This window comes from Macrobrachium rosenbergii, chromosome 39 (genome assembly GCF_040412425.1).
Source record: "Macrobrachium rosenbergii isolate ZJJX-2024 chromosome 39, ASM4041242v1, whole genome shotgun sequence".
In the NCBI taxonomy this organism is placed as follows: domain Eukaryota; kingdom Metazoa; phylum Arthropoda; class Malacostraca; order Decapoda; family Palaemonidae; genus Macrobrachium; species Macrobrachium rosenbergii.
In genome coordinates, this window is record NC_089779.1 from 4,864,208 (window position 1) to 4,877,500 (window position 13,293).

The following is a 13,293-nucleotide window of genomic DNA, read 5'->3' on the forward strand; positions in this document are numbered from 1 at the left end:
TTGGAACGCCTCTCTCCCTTCTTTTAACATTCTTTCCTTTACCTCCCAGACATGTTTTTGATCAAATGTAATGCCCTTAATAAGAATCTTGGCCTCATCTTTCTTTCGTCTCGACATATTTCGTCTGTACCATTTCAAAACTGCTCATTTCGGATTCTCCCTCTTGGACAACGGCACTGATTTCTTTGTTGTGCTTACAGACTTCCTTCTCTCAAGCCACTAAGAAAATTTTGCCCATGAAAAGGAAGGAAGGTTTCTCGAGATTAAAGATAAAAATAGACTCTGAGGCAGATTATTGCAGCAGATTTCTGCAGGAAATTTAATCAAAGGTAAAACCTAGACATGAAAATTTCATCCACAAATTTTTAGTTCCGTCTCACTCTTCCTTACGGGGCGCAAGATTTGATGAGAGAGGCTCCGTAATTAACGTGCACCTTTAATATGCGAGACACAAAAAATTAAGATGCTAAAATTATTTCTTTTCTCTTCATTTCAAAACAACATATCCTGAGAGTGGATCCTCAACTGTCAACATTACTTTCGAGCTTTGTGTCTAAACTTCATTTCCCTTCATTTGACCAAAGCCCCTCGTACCAACGAATTGTCATTGCATGAATTATTTACACGATATTTGCAAACAGTAGTCCTCCTGTTTGGGTGTCTTTTTATGAAGAGAGTGATATTATGAACATTCTCTGCATGTCTCTCAGTTCTCTGTTTTCATTTTGCTGTTTACTTCGGCTAAAAAAAAATCGGGCATAAAACGGAGGATGTCTGGTATATAGCGGATTCCACTTGACAATGCATGTTTTAAGAGTTTACGAGACGTCAAGCTACCCTTTTATTAACGTATGAGAAAGTAAACATCGTTTTCATTTTTTTATGACTGCGAAATCTCTCTGGGATCTGGACCTTCGTGGAGATACTCTCATCTGAATTGACATGGCTTGCTCTTTCTCTCTTTCCGCAGTTGGATATTTCAAAGGCATATCCATTACGGTTGCATGACCTTCATTACGTAGTAAAGCACACATGAAATCTCACAGCATTGTGTCTCCCTTCGTTTGCAAATAGGTTTTGGAATGAGTCTATTCCGATTTGCATCTCGGCTTGATGTTTCTTGGCAATTCCTTTCACGCATTATATAAATATGTACATGCACATATATATATATATATATATATATATATATATATATATATATATATATATATATATATATATATATATATATACTGTATATATATATATATCTAGAGAGAGAGAGATAGAGAGACGCAGACAGTCAGACAGACAGGTAATATATGGCCACGGGAAAAGTGAAACAACATAGTGCGAGATCTTCCGCCTTTACTCTGGGGCATTTGCAAGCAAACTGTGTACAACAGAACGAATAAATAAATAAATAATAAATAAATAAGAACTGTGATTGAAGGGGATATATAACATTTAATGCATACTAAACTCATTACATTTGATGCAGCAGCTGCACAGGTGAGGATTAATTCAGGCACAAGATAAAACAAGTGGAGGCAGAGGACATTAACTGGGATCATCGAGTTTCTTTTGTTTCTCTTTCAACTCTCCTTGGAATATCTAGTGCAGAAGAGTTGAAGGACCTGGGCTCATTTTTTTTTGTTTCTCTTTTAACTCTCCTTGGAATATCTAGTGCAGAAGAGTTGAAGGACCTGGGCTCATATTGATATTTTCCATTGTTAGTTGTATAAATGCAAATTATAAGAGACTTCTGGAATCAAAATTTGTACAGCTTTTTTTTTTATATTGCTATGGAACCAATCATTCGTATGCAATTTTTTTCTTAGGTGCAAAAAAGAGCATTCTGTTCTTAGACAGTTCTAATTGAATATAATATGTTGATTTATTCAGACATTTGATTCCTTACTTGTGTGGTCATGACAATCTCTTATATGCATGTTTTTTACAGGGTTATTATATGAAGAGATTGTTTTTATAGAATATAGAATTCAGTGATTTTTATGAGCTCAAAGACTGTAAAATAAGATGAAGGCTGTTCATAGGTAACTCGGTCTTTCTGTCACTTTTTCTATAAAATGTCTTCACAGTTTTATTGTGTCAAGTATCCTAAATAATGTATGAACCTCGTATGTGGTAAACCTTCAACATTAGCTGTTTTGAAAGCCTATACAGAAGGTTCACTAACAGCACATACTACCATTTACCATTTCTTACATGCTTTCTCAGGCTCCGTGGGTATTAAGATCCTTCCTATCAAATACTTCTTTCTCCCTACTCACCAGCATTTTCTAGGTCTTCCTTTCCTCTTTCCCCGTAGCATTTCGGAATTATACACTTTCACCAGCCTGTCAGCGTCCGTTCATTCCAAGTGAGGCAGGTATCGCAAAGTATGTTTACCAACCCTTTCACTTAAGCTAACATTTTTACTACTTCTTTTACATATCTCAACAGCTTCAAACATTTTTTCATTCACATTCAACATCCACCCTTTGCTTCCTTCTCCAACCTTCCCAGTGTTGCAGACTCACCTCGCTGCCTTTCTTGCTACATTTATTTTGTGGCTCCTCTCTCCTTTTATCATACCTTCATCCATTGTCATACGTTGATCAGCAGCATTATTTCTTCCATCATCCATGTTATCATTCATTGCTCCATCTACCTAGTCTCCATTTCCTACATGGCTACACTTACTGTCGGCTTGTCTTCCTGCAAAAACTTTAATCTCTTTCCACAGTTAGCACTGTAATAATCTCTAAATAATAGCCATTCCTTACTCCATTCGTGACTGTTTGCAGTTGGTGAAAGTTGAGAGTGCATATGAACATGACTAAGCTTATGAGGGTAACTGGAACCAGGAATTTGAAGCAGTGAATGTTAAAATGTTGAATAAAGGAAGCGGTTGAATGGCTTATATATTAGGATTAAATGTTATGGACGATGGCAGGATTGAGAGTCACAGCATAGGTGAAACAAAAGAGGTAGCATGGTTTGGGTAAAATATTTGGAGGAAACTCAAATTGTCTACAGGATCCAAAAGAGGAATGCATGAAGGCATTGCTGAGACTGTTTCCACTTTGTGAAAGTGAAATGTGGACGTAGAATGTGAACGAAAGAGAGTAACGGATAAACTGTTTACGTAAAACAATTGGCTTCAGGAGACTGGATAGGGTGAAAAATCTGTTGATGCTCAGAGGTGGTAAAAAGAATTTAGCGTAGGTGAAAAGATGGAGCAGAATATTTTGAGATAGCCCAGTCATGTGGGAAGAATGGAAGGTGATAGTTTGATAAAAAGAGTATATTATTTAGAAGTGGTAGAGGAAAGGAAGAGAGGTCCTAGACAAGGTTAGAAAGAGGAGGTGGAAGAGGTGACAGTAAAAACGATATTGCGTGCAACAGAGGTGAATCCGCATTGTGTGTAGGGGGTTCGACGGGCTGCATAGCTCCGTCAATGTCAAGCCCTATGGGAGCATGATTTTCTCTTTTTCATAACTAGATTTAGTTATTTGTGAGCATCCATACGTTATTTACACAGTCTGTTATAGTTCACATCGTATAGGTACTCATTATTATAGTTACTACCAGTCAAGGATACATTTTTATTGAAATGCACGAAATCCATTGGTCTCTTCTGCTAGCACTGTATGCCTTCCTTACTTCCAGATGTAGTGTTATGCATTCTACACAAAGAGCTTATTACCATATTTATTTTTATAATTACACGCACAGCCTTTACACTTGTCCTTGTTATTACTGCAGTTAGCTCCATTGACTAACGATAAAGGTAAAAATAAATTATTCATTCTCTTAATGGTGCTATTCAGAATACTTTCTCTTTGTTTACTCAGGTCTTTAGTGACCTTGCTAAAGCTTCGATACTGAAATCATGAATATTTCTTTTTCTTGTTCAATATTCTCTTTAATGTTATTGCTAACTGACTATTACCTCCGACTCCGGTCAGGCGTGACGTTTATCATCCATCCCGTCACTGTTAAACACACGAGACTGGGTGTCCTCTCTTTAGATCCAAAATTCTCTGCACAATCTCATGTTTCATCACATTCCAACTGAAACTCAATGCTGCAAAGTAAATAATGTAGTTTATGTCAAAGATTATAATAAGCAGCTCAGAAAGTTCTGTTTTGCTCACTTCACTGTTCTACGACTATTGCTTAAAAAAATTTGTTGACCCTTTTATTTAGTAGAAATGTAAGCAGATGATCTATCAATGACCTATTGTCTATCTCATCTATCTTTCGCCATTCTTCCTTGCTTACTGCCTGTTTCCCTGTCTTCATTGCCATTGTAGTGTGCGTCTCTTTATATTGAAAGAATATTGTACTTTCATCTTATTTTGGAACGGTGGCATGATTGAAATGGTTCAGTTTTCTAAAAATTTATTTCTCTCTCTCTCTCTAGAAGCTGCGAGTACTTTTATTAATTCAGGTATCCAAACTAGATGTTGGGCTTATTTGCCTTGCTTGAAACATTGCTCTTATATTTGGACAATCCACGACTTATTTTCTTCATCAACAGGACTGAATCAAAGTAACTTCGTCATATGAATGGCCCCTTTCCTACCTCTTCTCAGTCTCTTATCTATCGCCCACTATTCCTTGACGCTCAGGACCTCTCTGACGTTGTGTAGTTGCTTAAGATAAGCTGTCCATATGTAAGCACAGATCTGACCTAACGGCTGCCCGTAAATGAGGTAAGGTGTTAAGTAGAATGAGAGACCTGGTGTGGAGTTTGATGCGGCCCAACCACCAAAGATATAACATATAGCCTGTTATACAACTGAGGTCAGTTCTTCCCATGAGTGCTGTGTGTAACTCGGTACCCTGTAATTGCAGTTGGGTGACTTCCCTCTACATGTAATTGTCCCAGCTACATGATTAAAGAAGCAGGTCTGTGTCTCCCTCTATTTTTCAATTATGCCCCTTATCTCTTGTCCCTCTAGACCCGTTGAGAAGGTCACCGTCCTCTGTTCGTTATACAGATATTACTGTGGCAGTTCCCCTGAGCAGAACCTCCAACATTAGGGCAAATACGTTTTTATTATAGCTATAATAAAATAACAACATATTCGTGAGATTGGAATTTGTAATTTTATATATGGGTTATATTCGGATTTCATTAAAACATAATTAACGTGGTAATATTCCAGAAGTAACAGCAGTCTGAAATCTTTGGTGAAAAACCCAAACACATGAAATTTGAGTCATCAGATGCTCATGTCACTACACAATTTCGCAGTGTTGTTAAGAACCGTTTTAGATCAGTGGCTGACATTCTTATCAGCTGAAAGCAGGAACGAACATCCTTCAATGACATAACTAGCGTCAATTTTGGCTTCACCATTTCTCCAAAAAATGTGTGAAATCCAAATAGATATATCTGAGGTAGTCTGCCATTTTCGATGAGATATCCCTGGGCACTGAGTTTATATTTGATTGAAAAATTTAAAATAAAATTTAGTTGTGAATCATTGAAATTACAGAGATAACTCTTAATCAGTTCTGTCAGATTTTAGATTCCATGACCTTGAAAACAGGTCAGTGCCATACATATTTGGAAAATAATTCAGGACTCTCAAATTTCCTGAAGATCCCATGAAAAAAGTGAAGTTTATTAAGATCAGCTTTGATAAGTCATTGCGCGTTATTATGAATGGGAGTCTCAGGAATAAGAGCGCGCAAAATGAAAGTCCGCGATGGCTGGCTCATCCAGAGAAAGAAATGCAAGTGAGAGAACAAAGGAAAAACAATCGAGAGCCTTGCGAAGCACCCACGAAGGGTGGTTTCCCTCGAGCCTGGCGAGATGAGAATATCCGCAAATGACCTCCGCCACACGAGCACATCCCGTGCCAGCCCGCATTAGATTTCGAGGATGGAGCTGATGTGAATATCTTTATATGCTGCGGATATATGCATCTCTCTCTCTCTCTCTCTCTCTCTCTCTCTCTCTCTCTCTCTCTCTCGCTGAGAGATGTGAAATCGTAAGAGAATGTCTTTCTTTCAGGTTCCAGCTTCTTATTTCCTTATTTCCAGCCGTGAGAGTACGTTGAGTCTTATGTTTTCGTTTCCTCTCATAAAGGCGCGGCGTGTCCTTGATGTATTAAAAAGGTACTCGAACTAACATGCAGATCTACACCACAGAAGGACTTGTACATTTCTAGTAGGAACGGCGAACTGCTGGCTATTACTTCTATATATCGTTGGTCAACTGTTGTACAAGGATGTTAAACTATAAATGCAAAAAATATTTTATTGGTATCATTTAATTATTTCTAGAGATAACAAGTATCTATTCGTAGATATTCAATGTCAGTTTATACCTGCTATTGCATTTCAGTGCTGTTTTCTGTCAAATATTATTGAAAAAACTGGTGTAACGTATTTTTGCTTTTTTTTTTGTTATGAAGAAACACTGCATGAGCCCCCGCTGCAAACAATTTCACTGCCTGGGAAATTGCTCCGCCTTGTGTCATGGCGAGTAATGAAAGACTTCACCGTAGAACGAGGCAGGCAATAAGTATCTCGTTATCAAGGATGGAACTGGTACGGTGCACGCGTCTTGGTCTCACTCTAAATTCAAAAGTCTTTCTTCGTATCTCTGTTCGCTGTTGCTTAAAACATCTGACATCTTTTCTACTTATTCCATAAAAAAGTCATTCGTTCTTATCCATATGTTGATGACATCTGTGAATCATGACAGGTTTCTTTTTATTCTTACCGCTTTTAAAACAATGAGGTTTCTGGGAAAAAAGGTACATGCGTGATGTTTCAAAAGGCTGTTAAAATGATTGCTTTAAGTACTAGTTGAAAATGAAGGGAGATTTTTTTGTGTTATAGCTATTTCTTATTTTCATTGAGTTGCATTTTGTTTGTCTTTCATTATGCAAAGGGGTACGTGTGTATTTATATGAACATTTTACCTAAGGTGAACGAAGTGACTGGCAACAAGTTTTGGGAAAGACAGAACCTGAACTTCTGGTTAGAAAGGCCGATTTGGGGATGGTTGCTCAGCCTTGGCGGACGTTTGTGGTCCTTGGCTGCTCTTGTTAAATTTCGAATGATAAGTAGTAATGTCTCAAGAGAGGAGTGAACTCTTCCCCAACTAATTATACTTACATTTGTCTTATTTAAATTAGTGTTCTTAATTTTTTTTTTATTTACGTAAAATCATTTGGCAACCGGAGAGTAATATCACAAGAGATGCGAGCGAGATGATATGGTCTTCTTTCATGCAGTGTGGTCTTTCTAACACACACTGCAAATTTTACGACTTCGTGGAGTAAACTGTACCTGTTGTGAGTCGTTGCTTTAACGTCTGCGCAAGAACTGGTATGTATTGCCAGATGTACGCGAATGTTCGCAATTGACGCAATCCTCAACTACAAAAGTAAAAAAAAAATTAAAAAGGAGGTTGGGGTCGCGGTCAATTCGGTAATAAACTGGATAATGCATATCCTGAAAGGCCAGATGTTTATTAGAAACGTCAGAGAAAAAAATGGGAAAAAGATCATTTTTAGGAGGTGAAAGAGAAAAAACTTCATCAAATTGGCCTCGCCTTTCCAGACAATGAAGTCAATGAACGTTATTTAGTCGGGCGAGAGAGACCTGCCAAATGACTTTCAGGTTTCCTGACTGACTCTCTCTCTCTCTCTCTCTCTCTTTCTCTCTCATGGAAAGAAGTTGGGGCTGTAGTCATATGTTGGTCTTACCATATAGTGAAAATATATAAGCCTAATATATTTAATGAGAGAAAGAGTATTACCCAACGTCTATACTTGCATTCATCATTACCCACCCATCGTACCCATTTCCTCATCTTGTTTACCCTCGGTGAAATTTATCTTTCATTCCCTTTATGTCACCGCAATCAATCATTCGCTTAATGTCCGAAGAGACTTATATGGAAAGGCTTTGGAATCCCAAAAGTGCTCCTTATTTCATTCTGATGAGTTCCCTCTTAGAGTAAGATAACTCCTGTGAATATCTATGGCTTATCTGTAGGCAGCAGTGATCATTCACCTCCATTCACCATTGTGGTTTACGGTAATTAGAACTCCGCTGTAGCAATGGGGTCATTAATTATCAATAACCATGGAAAAAAGGAACGTTACTTTGTGAAGTGCTCACTTTCTCATACATTTTATCTCGTGTTCCATTGTTTTAACCCCTCTGTGTACAACTTCGACGTCATGGGCGGTTGCATCTTAGACTGTAACTGAGCACATTATGGAACCTATTATTCCTATTCACCAGCCTCTGGCAACACTGTTGTGGGACTCAGTGAACTTTATTTTTAAGAATCCAAGAAGTCTTTCCATCCTTTTTCAACCTGAGTTTGGTTACAAAATCCACATAGTGACTTGTTTTGGTGAGTTTCGAATGGGAGTTAATAGGGATGCCAGTTCAGCACTCTGCTATGTGACTTTCTCATTGGTGAGGTTATACATGTTAAGCATTTATTTTTGGGCTTCGTTGTTTTATCATAAGTTGATATATAATTATCAACAACTGATAATATAAAAAGTCTGTCGATTATACTCACCCGGTCTTTGCAAACAGAACGGGCCCTGCTCTATAAAAACTATTTTTTAAAATGGTTTTTGTGGTTTCATCTACTTGTATAAACCTTGAATTCCAGTGTAGAATGAAATGAAGAAACTCTTTGTCCATGCCAAAGCTAATGTGGGAATCAAGATAGTTCAGATTAATTGAGTTAACTTGCTCTGTTTGCCTAAAACTCAAGTACTGGCAGTTTACCCTCCATATTAAATTTAGTATTATTATTATTATAATAGAACAATTTACGAATGACTAATTCGCGTAAAACGCCTTATTGCAGTGCAGTTGAGGCCGCTTACTGTACGCAGAGAGCGGCAAACTGCAGCAGTACCATCCCCACCTTTACCCAATCGCCACTTCAAAGAGACGCTCCCTCACAAGAAGTATTAACTTTTCTTAGCAGTGACTAGGAATTTCTCCCATGCGATCATCTTAAAGAATTTCTTATGATCACCATTACACAGGTAAATAGCTCCGTTAATTAACTTCTGCTTACTTTTCATTTTGAGAGAGACTTTTAACACATCTCCTTGCATCCCGCTTCCGGCTACTTATAATGAGTTCGTTAAAGATATGAAAATTGTTAGCTAAAGATATGAAAATTGTTAGCTGCTTCCCGTAAGTGTATGTGAAAGCTTTTGCATTTTGTGATTATTATTATTATTATTATTATTATTATTATTATTATTATTATTATTATTATTATTATTATTATTATTATTATTATTATTATTATGCTGATATACTTATTGTCAACGTAACTCCATCTTTATATTTTATTCTTTGTACTGGTTCGTTTCCTGCTAAGAGAAGGAACTTATCTATTATGTTGCTGTGATTCATGTCAAATCATGTTGCTGTGAATCCCGTGAATCATGCTGTGAATCATAGAACTTTTAATGACAAAACTCTGAGAAGTTTCCGAAATGGAGTATATTCGTCACGACGACATTGGAATTAAAAAGATTAATATCTGCAGAGAGAGAGAGAGAGAGAGAGAGAGAGAGGATCCCTCCTCAATAATCCCTTGTTCTTTTGATTTCTCATTCTGTCAGAAAAACCCGGAAGCTTCTGCAAAGTTTTACTTGAAAAGAGTCAAAGCGACATTTTTAAGGCCTAAGGTCAACAACTGATGATGCAGAAAAGCAAGATACGAATACGCATGAGGTTTGTGTGTCCTTGATTGGGAGCGTGTGGAAAAAATGGCACTTCTTGTGATGAACAACAGCCAACGTTAATAAGTTTTCATATCATATGTACAGGAAAAAACTTGCTAATAAAAGCTGAGATAATATCGTTAATGAATATGTCTACCTAAATGCTTATATGTTTTGACAACTGGTGTGAAATATATGCTGTTCAGGTAATAAATTCGTTATGATTTATATACAAGGTAGCAATAAAAGTGTGTGATTTTTCCTTGTTTGTCATTTCTCTGCAATTTATTCAGTCTTCTTTGGCGTCGTTTCCCACATTTGGTGTTTTGAAAGATTTCATAGCATACCTCATACAAGTCAAAAGGCTCATCAACTTGATAAGCATGTTTCTACGGAATATTATACCAAAGTAAACTCACATTAATAAATATACATATAAGTAAAACACTGATCAGAAGAAGAAAAGCACAAGATTTTGAGCAAAAAGTACATTATATCTTCTTTTGAAGTCAAGAGTATTAGCATTCAAAACTCTGCCAGAAAGACTGTCCTAATATTTTCCATTCAAGAAAGTACAAGCCATATCATACCGGCAGGTTATGAATGGATGGCTTTAATGAACAAACTCAGGAGGCCTAGGCAAAGAAAGCGGCTTCGAAAATTCCTTAAGTAAATTTCGTGGTTGATGACCAAATATGAAATGTTTGCAAGAATGCCAAGAGCATTTTCACCGTTACGTGGAAACCAGTTTCAAACATTGCTTCCTGTAATTAAAGGGCTTAAGGCTTGTGTATGCTTACAGGAACTTTAATATGCAAATAGATCTGAAGCATATGACAACCTAATTTCTGTGGGTACAGGAAACTTTCCAACATAACTGCATCAGGTTTAACCTCCACCAAGGAGGTAATGGTTTTGGTTTGCCTGTTTGTTTAACAGGATAACAGAAAATTTTATGTGCGGATTTTATATGAAAAACGTGGGCCGTCAACAAGTGATTAGGTGTTGGGTGAGATAGGAATGAAACTTTTTTGAAGAAGTGCTCCTTGGCTCTCTCTCTCTCTCTCTCTCTCTCTCTCTCTCTCTCTCTCTCTCTCTCTCTCTCTCTCTTGTGTAAGACGAAGATTTTGGGCCAGACCTATGAGAAGTCTTGAAAGTGGCCAATGCCTAGAGCATGTGTATTCTAAGTGAGACTTGGCATCCTTGGCGGAAGTTGAGCGGTCTCTTGTTAACTTAATTCATAATGTGCAACGAAAAAATGAATTTTGAAGCAGGCTCCAACACCAAGTTTTGCCATATACTCAAAGATGTAGACGTACTTAGAAATTATTATTAATTCATATTGAATCGTGCCGAGGGAACGTGGTATAAGTTGGTCAGTTCAATAATATTGCTGCAGGTGGAGTTCCTCGAAATTGGTGGTTAAGCTAGCAGCTACCTTGTTCAGAAAATATTCTCATTGCCGGCTGCACTGTCTAATTTTATCAGGTAATTTTATAAGGCTAGTAATCGTTTGTAGGTATAGACTAAAAAATAACAAGTCTCAGAACACTACTCTGTGAAGCAACAGATTCTCGTATGGAAAGTCAAGGCTCGCTGAAAAGGACTTTCGGTAATAATTTAGCTGTTGTTCACTTTTGATAATGTACCAATACCCCAATACCCGTGTCACTGTGTTCATATATATATGTAATTATATATATATACATATACACACAGTACATGTATATATATGTATATATACAGTATATGTTTATATATGTATATATATATATATATATATATATATATATATATATATATATATATATATATATATATATATATATATATATATATATATATATATATGTGTGTATGTATATATATATACTGTGTACATAATCCTTATCTTTAACAAGTCCCAACACCAGTAAAATCATTTTGAACCAGTCTTTATTCCAGCTTGAAAATGTTATTGAGTTTTTCTTTGGTAACCCAAATTTTGTAATATTAAAATCTACCTTCCCGGCTTCATTGAACTTAGTTCCGTGGTTATGTGATGCAAAAAGAATGATAATCTTAGATGGAGACAGGATTAATGACGTTCAATCTCTTCAGTATCTAGGGACAATGATATCTAGTAAAGATTCTCTTCAGTTAGTATTTAGTGAAATATTTAGTGAAGGAACAAGGGAAAATCTAAAGATGGACGGACTGAGTATAGGATCTGTGAATCAAATAAATTGGAATTGCATACGAAAGTAAGAATGTAGACATGAATCATGATATAATGATAAAGCTTGAAAAGATTTTGTCGATTTGAGAATGAGCTTCAAGAAGAATATTGGGACACAAATGGCGAATTAGAAATAATTCTCCAATTGCGGGTGTTCATATTTGGATGAGATAACAGTGGAAGGGAAATAGAGATGGCTTGGATACATCCGTCATACAATCCTTGAAAGAATAGTTTGCGGTAATGTTAGCTGGGCTCCTGTGGGCACTAGATGAGTTGGAAGATCCGGATGTACATGGAGAGAACTATGAGGAAGGAGGCTTCAAATGAGTTGAGTTTTGTGAAAAAAAAAACTCTGGGAAGCCATGAGTGGTAGCATTTCGTAGAGTCATTTTTTTTGCCACGCGATGTTGGAGGTGACGGTTTTATATTAATACACATTAGTGTATTACATTTATATTTATATTATATATATATATATATATATATATATATATATATATATATATATATATATATATATATATATATATATATATATATATATATATACACACACACACACACACACACACACACACACACACATATATATATATATACAGTTAGTTATCTTGAGCGTCTTCTAAAAGTCTGAAAGGGATAGCCTAAAATATAACCTATGAGGAAGATGATGTTAGGGGCCACGGGGCTACATGCCAGTTTCGCTTGGCATCTCAGTAGTCATCCATTGAAGCATCACCCACTCACAGTACCTCCTTAGACCGAACGTCGGGCAGTATATAATAAAGTATTATATCTACCAATCTATTTGATGAGTTCTTTTCATAATTCAGATGGTTGAGAACTTGTGGACGGGAGTTTCCTCGTAATATATGGCGATAGCTGAAAGCCATAATGATAAAAGTTACCTTTATTAATGCCACCCATATATAGGGAGAGGGCGGTATAAATAGTGGGCAATATAGATGATGAGGGGAATAAAGGAGTGACGACTGGAAATTTATCAAGCTCTGAGGAGGTCTGTAAGAGGCTAGAAAGAGGCCATAATTTTCATCCTCAATTCGCGGTGAGATTTGAGATTTCAGGGAAAGAAAGAGATCCAAGCTTGTTTAGGGTTTAAATCTTTTGTTTGTTTTCTTGGTTGTGTAGCGCCTCTTTAACAGAAGTTAAATCTATGATGAAATACTTTACGGTGATCAGTTAACATATTATAATATAGGAAAAATGCTAGAATTATTAGGAATATAGGAAGAATGCTAGAATTATTAGGTCCCTTTTAGTTCTTTTCCTTCATGTACCCTTTCCTTATCTTTACACTTACATTTTGCTTTTTTTTTTATGTAT

At 36.5% G+C, this 13,293-nt stretch overlaps 1 protein-coding gene across 1 annotated transcript in view; it reads right to left on the reverse strand.

Annotated features, from left to right (window-relative positions):
• The window catches only part of LOC136825664 (neural-cadherin-like), a 342,994-nt gene that overhangs the window by 270,814 nt on the left and 58,887 nt on the right, over positions 1 to 13,293 (reverse strand). The gene's annotated exons all lie outside the window — the stretch shown is intronic.